The sequence below is a fragment of the Saccopteryx leptura genome, chromosome X (genome assembly GCF_036850995.1).
Source record: "Saccopteryx leptura isolate mSacLep1 chromosome X, mSacLep1_pri_phased_curated, whole genome shotgun sequence".
In the NCBI taxonomy this organism is placed as follows: domain Eukaryota; kingdom Metazoa; phylum Chordata; class Mammalia; order Chiroptera; family Emballonuridae; genus Saccopteryx; species Saccopteryx leptura.
In genome coordinates, this window is record NC_089516.1 from 133940590 (window position 1) to 133948209 (window position 7620).

The 7620-nt window shown below is 35.8% G+C and overlaps 1 non-coding gene across 1 annotated transcript; it reads right to left on the bottom strand.

Moving 5' to 3' along the window:
* Positions 1-879: 879 nt before the first annotated feature.
* TRNAD-GUC (transfer RNA aspartic acid (anticodon GUC)) lies at positions 880-955 on the bottom strand. The gene has a single exon. It is a non-coding gene; the product is annotated as a tRNA-Asp (tRNA).
* Between the last annotated feature and the right edge of the window lie 6665 nt (positions 956-7620).

Consider the following 7620-nt stretch of genomic DNA (forward strand, 5'->3'; position numbering starts at 1 on the left):
GATTCAGCTCAGTTTAAGAACTAAAAACAGCTCAGTTTACATACAAAGAGATGTTTTTACATATGGGTATAAATCCATAATACAGAATAGATTGGTTTACCAAAATTTTATTTTTTTGTACAGTAACAATGCAGTTACCAATTACTGAGCCTGATTTATTCGCCAGGCTTGGTGATAAACACTTTGCATGCATTGTGTAATTTAATTCTCACAACTACCCTGTGAAGTAGGTGATGTTATCTACTTTTTTACTGATGTGGATACTGAAGCTCAGAGTGGTTAAGAATCTTGCTTGAAGTCACACAACCATTAAATGTCAGATCCAAAATTCTGAAGTGAATCCCTAGCGTGAGGGCTTTTCAAAGGACTAAAGCCACCAACTCTGAGAATGAAGATCTGAACAGTTTCTAAAATGAGGTACTGTAACATTTTATTTCAATAATTTTGTTGTGTGTGTGTGTGTGTGTGTATATACACACACAATATATATAAAGTCCTTTAACAGAGAAAGTGGGTAAATTTCATTGTGCTTCTTAAATAACAATGGCCTAACTGCCTTTTTTTTTTTTTTGTATTTTTCTGAAGCTGGAAACAGGGAGAGACAGTCAGACAGACTCCTGCATGTGCCCGACTGGGATCCAGCTGGCACGCCCACCAGGGGGCGAGGCTCTGCCCACCAGGGGGTGATGCTCGGCCCCTCCCGGGCGTCGCTCTGTCACGACCAGAGCCACTCTAGCGCCTGGGGCAGAGACCAAGGAGCTATACCCAGCGCCCGGGCCATCTTTGCTCCAATGGAACCTCTGCTGTGGGAAGGGAAGAGAGAGACAGAGAGGAAGGAGAGGGGGAGGGGTGGAGAAGCAGATGGGCGCTTCTCCTGTGTGCCCTGGTCGGGAATCGAACCCGGGACTTCTGCATGACAGGCCGGCGCTCTACCACTGAGCCAACCGGCCAGGGCCTTGGCCTAACTGCCTTTAACACTAACAGCCACTTAGTGGTTAAGTGGTGTTTGTTAGGAAGTTCTCTTGGCAGTCGCTTTTTGAGAAAGATGATCAAAAGCACCTCAAGAATGCCATTCAATGTCATCATTATTTATTTAGTATAAATTTGCAATAACAGGAAAATATGTTCATGAAAATAAAATATCATCTAAAGAATTTAAAGAATTGAAAATGAATCTCACCTTTGTTGTTTGGCCTTACCTTCCTTTAAAAAACAAACAAAACTGTTTATAACTTTTTCACAGGAAAAAATGTCTGTGTTGATAAAAATGATAAGCTTAGATAGAAATAATAAATAACTATTATTTTGAATGAAAATTCTTTGTAATTATTTTTTTAATCCTTGAAATATTTTTTTGAAAAATACCCATGACTTAAGGGTTAATTGATAAATCGGATAGCATGCTACTGCACCTATGTCTACCCACTGCCAAAATAAAATCAAAATTGATAGCTAAGTGGCTCTTAAATTAGGTCAACTCAGTTGCTTTCACATTCTCCTTTATGTTTTTTTTTTTTTTTTTTTTTTTGTACCCACTAAATAAGTTGCTCCTCATATATAACCTATGCTTTCTTAACTTGCTGTCTTTGCTCAGGCTGGTTTCTCTTCCTAGAATTCCTTATTTCTCTTGTCATATACATTCAAATCCTTACCCATTCTTCCAGGCTAACTCAGGTGTCACATCCTCTATGAAGCTTTCTCTGTTTCTTTTTCTTTCTTTCTTTCTCTCTCTCTCTTTCTCTCTCTCTTTCTTTCTTTCTTTGTTTCTTTCTTTCTTTCTTTCCTTTTTTGTGATAGAGACAGAGAGAGGAACAGATAGGGACAGAGAGACAGGAAGGGAGAGAAATGAGAAGTATCAATTCTTTGTTGCGGCTCCTTCGTTGTTCATTGATTGCTTTCTCATATGTGCCTTGACCAGGGTGCTCCATCAGAGTGAGTGAGCCCTCACTCAAGCCAGTGACTTTGGGCTCAAGTCATTGACCTTGGGCTTCAAACCACCAACCTTTGGACTCAAGCCAGCGACCATGAGGTTATTGTCTGTGATCCCACGCTCAAAACAGCAACCCCGCACTCATGGTGGTGAGCATGCGCTCCAGTTGGATAAGCTCAAAATCAAGCTGGCAACCTCGGGGTTTTGAACCTGGATTATCTGCATCCCAGTCTGATGCTCTATCCACTGCACCATCGCCTGGGCATGCTCTCTGATTTTCTTATAGAAACTATATTTTTATCTTGTTTCTCTATCCTCACCTTCATTACCTTAGCATTCACATAACATTTTGCTTTTATATTTCTTAAGGCTCTTCTCTCATTTTCCACCTTGAAATTTAGTTTTTTAATGTATCTGTCTTATGTCTTCTGGTAGTCTTTATATTTCCTGGAAGCAGAACATATTTTCACTTAACTTTGGGTGTTCCTCAATTACAAACCGTAGTGCTTTGAATAGAAGAGCCATTCAGAAACATCCATTCAGATTTGAGTGCCTACCATGTATCAGACACTGCATTTGCAGAATGAGTAAAACAGTTTATGCCCTCAAAATGTCATAAGAAATAGACATGACAGCTAAGAGTTTAAATATTACCAAATAAGTAATAAGATAGAGTCACAATCAAGGAACTTTGGAAGCTCAGAACTTGGAGCTTGATTAGGGAAAAGGCCTAGTCTAGCAGGTAAGTGATCTTGGTCAGGAAGTACATAAATGTATGATTTTAAAGTGAAGCCATTCTAAAAGATGGCACTATTCAGGATGCAACCATGAGATCTGAGTAAGTCAATGAATGTGAGACTAGGATGTGGATGTCTTTTCTAACTAGCCCATCATGCCAGAAATTGGGGTAGAGAGTGTGCAGTGAGACAGATACCCGATTCCTGAATAAATGGGAATATACAGGAGATGGGTAAAAAGTTATACCAGGAAAGAGTAAACATGGTATCTGCAGATGGTATAAACGTTATAGGCAGAGGGACTTTTCCTGGATCTGGAGCAATGGTCTGATAGGGAAATGAGGAGGCTGGAGTGTGATGGTTCTTTACTCTGTCCTATCCTCTCTACTCCAGAATTTGTAAATTTAGAGATCAAACAACTTCAGTTGATGAGAGTTGCATAGTGAGGTTGATTGTCTTCGTATAGAGCCAGGTCTCTGTTAGGACAGAAGGTAGAATATATTCTGTGAAAACACTGAGGTTATGGGGCTGCTTATATATCAGTTGAATAAATATAGATAAAGCTGATAAATGTAATCACTTTGTTGAGGAAGGGACCTCAACAATAACCTAGTTCATGGTTATCATTTTTTTAGTTGAAGACTGAGGACCAATAAAAGATGCAATTTTTCTCCTTGGACTTCAATAACTAAATTTCTTTTAATTTTCAAGCAGGTTTTTGATACATAAATAAGTATTTTTCAAGAAGAAGTAAAGGTATCACTTTTTGCTGATGATATGATCCTATACATCGAAAACCCGAAGGACTCCACAAAAAGATTATTAGAAACAATAAACCTATACAGTAAGGTTGCAGGATACAAAATTAACATACAAAAGTCCATAGCCTTTCTATATACCAACAATGAAATATTAGAAAACGAACTCAAAAAAATAATCCCCTTCACTATTGCAACAAAAAAAATAAAATACCTAGGAAGAAACATAACAAAGAATGTAAAGGACCTATATAATGAAAACTACAAGGCATTATTAAGAGAAATAGAAAAAGACACAATGAGATGGAAAAATATTCCTTGTTCTTGGATAGAAAGAATAAACATAATTAAAATGGCCATATTACCCAAAGCAATATATAAATTTAATGCAATTCCCATCAAAATTCCTATGACATTTTTTAAAGAAATGGAACAAAAAATCATCAGATTTATATGGAACTATAAAAAAACCCAAATAGCCAAAGCAATCCTAAAGAAAAAGAATGAAGCTGGGGGCATTACAATACCTGACTTTAAACTATATTATAGAGCCACGGCAATCAAAACAGCATGGTATTGGCAGAAAAATAGACACTCAGACCAATGGAACAGAATAGAAAGCCCAGAAATAAGACCACATATATATGGTCAAATAATCTTTGATAAAGGGGCCAACAACACACAATGGAGAAAAGAAAGCCTCTTCAACAAATGGTGCTGGGAAAACTGGAAAGCCACATGCAAAAGAATGAAACTCGACTACAGCCTGTCCCCGTGTACTAAAATTAATTCAAAATGGATCAAAGACCTAAATATAAGACCTGAAACAATAAAGTACATAGAAGAAGACATAGGTACTAAACTCATGGACCTGGGTTTTAAAGAACATTTGATGAACTTGACTCCAATGGCAAGAGAAGTGAAGGCAAAGATAAATGAATGGGACTACATCAGAATAAAAAGTTTTTGCACAGCAAGAGAAACTGATATCAAAATAAACAGACAACCAACTAAATGGGAAATGATATTTTCAAACAACAGCTCAGATAAGGGCCTAATATCCAAAATTTACAAAGAACTCATAAAACTCAACAACAAACAAACAAACAATCCAATAAAAAAATGGGAAGAGGACATGAACAGACACTTCTCCCAGGAAGAAATACAAATGGCCAACAGATATATGAAAAGATGCTCAGCTTCATTAATTATTAGAGAAATGCAAATCAAATCTACAATGAGATACCACCTCACCCCTGTTAGATTAGCTATTATCAACAAGACGGGTAATAGCAAATGTTGGAGAGGCTGCGGAGAAAAGGGAACTCTCATCCACTGTTGGTGGGACTGTAAAGTAGTACAACCATTATGGAGGAAAGTATGGTGGTTCCTCAAAAAACTGCAAATAGAACTACCTTATGACCCAGCAATCCCTCTACTGGGTATATACCCCAAAACCTCAGAAACATTGATATGTAAAGACACATGTAGCCCCATGTTCATTGCAGCACTGTTCACAGTGGCCAAGACATGGAAACAACCAAAAAGCCCTTCAATAGAAGACTGGATAAAGAAGATGTGGCACATATACACTATGGAATACTACTCAGCCATAAGAAATGATGACATCAGATCATTTACAGCAAAATGGTGGGATCTTGATAACATTATACGGAGTGAAATAAGTAAATCAGAAAAAAACAAGAACTACATGATTCCATACATTGGTGGAACATAAAAACGAGACTAAGAGACATGGACAAGAGTGTGGTGGTTACCAGGGGTGGGGGGAGGGAGGACATAGGAGGGAGGGAGGGAGAGAATTAGGGGGAGGGGGAGGGGCACAGAGAACTAGATAGAGGGTGACGGAGGACAATCTGACTATGGGCGAGGGGTATGCAACATAATTTAATGACAAGATAACCTAGACATGTTTTCTTTGAATATATGTACCCTGATTTATTAATGTCATCCCATTAACATTAATAAAAATTTATTAAAAAAAATAAGTATTTTTCAGAGTATTCTGGAAACAGATGAACTATCTATAAAGGCCTGTCAAAGTAGTCTGTAGGTTATTTCATAGTACACTATTTATAATAAGATAAACTTATGAATGCATACAAAAACAACGTTTTGATATTAAGACCCTGCATATGAAATTCTATACCCATGTCAATAACTCATTGACATTTTCCACAGTGATATACTCTTCTTAGTTATTTATGGCTGATTCTTTCTCCTAGTTCCCAGCCCTAAACAAATAGTATGTTTTTTGAATATATAGTTCTTGAAACTTCCAGCCATATCACTCTTCTAAAATAGCTCTAACTAAGGTTATCAATGACCATCAGGTCATTAAATCTAACAAGTACTTTTCAGTCATCATTTTTGACTTCTCAGCAACATTTGACACTGACAATCACTCTTTCTTTTTTGGAGTACATTATATCAATGCATTGTATGAAACTACAGTCTTTTGAGGATTTTTTTGCTCACTTTTTTGGTCTTTTTTGTGGGTTTAGACTCTTCTACTTGGCTAGTAAATACTGATTTAATCAAGATACTGTTCTAGATGTTCTTACCATTTCATTCTATACTCTTTATCTGAGGGATTTAATTTATTTTCATGGCTTAACATATCACCTTTATACTGCAGATTGCAAGATGTAGATCCTGTGCACCTGAAACTAATGTAATAGTGCGTGTCACCTATAACTAAAAAAAAAATTTTCAGAAAAATTATATCTCCAACCCAGGTTTTATTCTTGTCTGAGCTGTAGACCCCTGCCTGCAACTCAAAGATCTTTCAAATTCCACTTGCCTTCAAGTGAACTCACGATTGCTTCACTTATTTTTGCTCTTCCATCAGTGCTTAATATCACAGTGAGTGACAAAACCATCTACTCCATTGTGCAAACAGAAAACCTGAGTCATTTTCATTTCTCTTTCTCTCAAACTCTCCAATGAATTCATCAGCATGTCTTGTTGAGTAGATTTCTGAAATCTTTCTTAAAGTCATTCGCTTATCTCCATCTCCATTAACACCAACCATATTTAGTCAAGGAATTTCAGTAGACTATTTTGTGGCCAAAAGTATTATTAAGATATAATTCACATACCATAAACTTCACCCATTTAAAGTGTACAATGTATTGGTTTTAGTATATTTATAGTGTCATGAAATCAGCTGTAATTAATACAATTTAGACTGCTTTGAAATAGTCTGACAGCCTTGATGAAGTAGCTCATTCCTCTATCCGAATGAGCATTGTCCTGACATGCCAAGGTTGCAGGTTGTCCTTGTCAGGGCACATACAGGAGTCAACTAATGAATGCATAAGTAAGTGGAAAACAAATCGATGATTTTCTCTATTTCTGTCTCTGTCTCTTTCTCTCTCAAATCTATAAATAAAAATAAAATAGTCTGACATATTTTATGATGTCCATAGTTGTTTCCTAGATGGTAAAAGTTCATTAGTCTTAGTTTGAAACATGGTATCTCCACATGGTGATTATATATAGTTATTTATATGCAAAAGAATAAAAATCATAGAGACCTGTTTTGCTTGTTAGGTGATATAGGCATTTTCATTGTTTATGTTAAGGGATAGTATTTGGAAATATACTTTTGCTTTCTTTTCTTGGAATTTATTGGTTCAATCAATACCTGGATCAGTCTTTTGGTTATAATTACCAGACACCAGAAAGAACAAAAGACAAATAACCCTGTTAATTATATAGGATACAAGAACACAGATTTGCAGAATAGAGTTTTATTATAAAGTAAAATATACAAAAATCATAATAATTTGTTTTATAATTTAGTTGAGCTCTTTTTTACACATACAATTTCTAATAAAAATATTTTGAAAAATTTTCTGATGAAAAAATTTTTGTCTGATAATTTCTGAGCAGAAATCATTGACTTCAATGGTATTTATTTTATTGTTACCATTTTAGATAAACTAAGGTAAAAAGAGTAAAAAAAAAATCTCCTTGACAACTCAGAATTAGTTAATCCTTCAACAGAATTGTGACAAATTTGAAATACCTGAATAAAAAACATTCTTTTTTACTCCTAAACAACAAACAAACACCATATCAAATATATTTAAATTTCAGATTAGATTACATCTGGAAACTCACATCTTATTTACTACCTTTTTTTTTTTTAAGCTGGACAAGTCCTTAG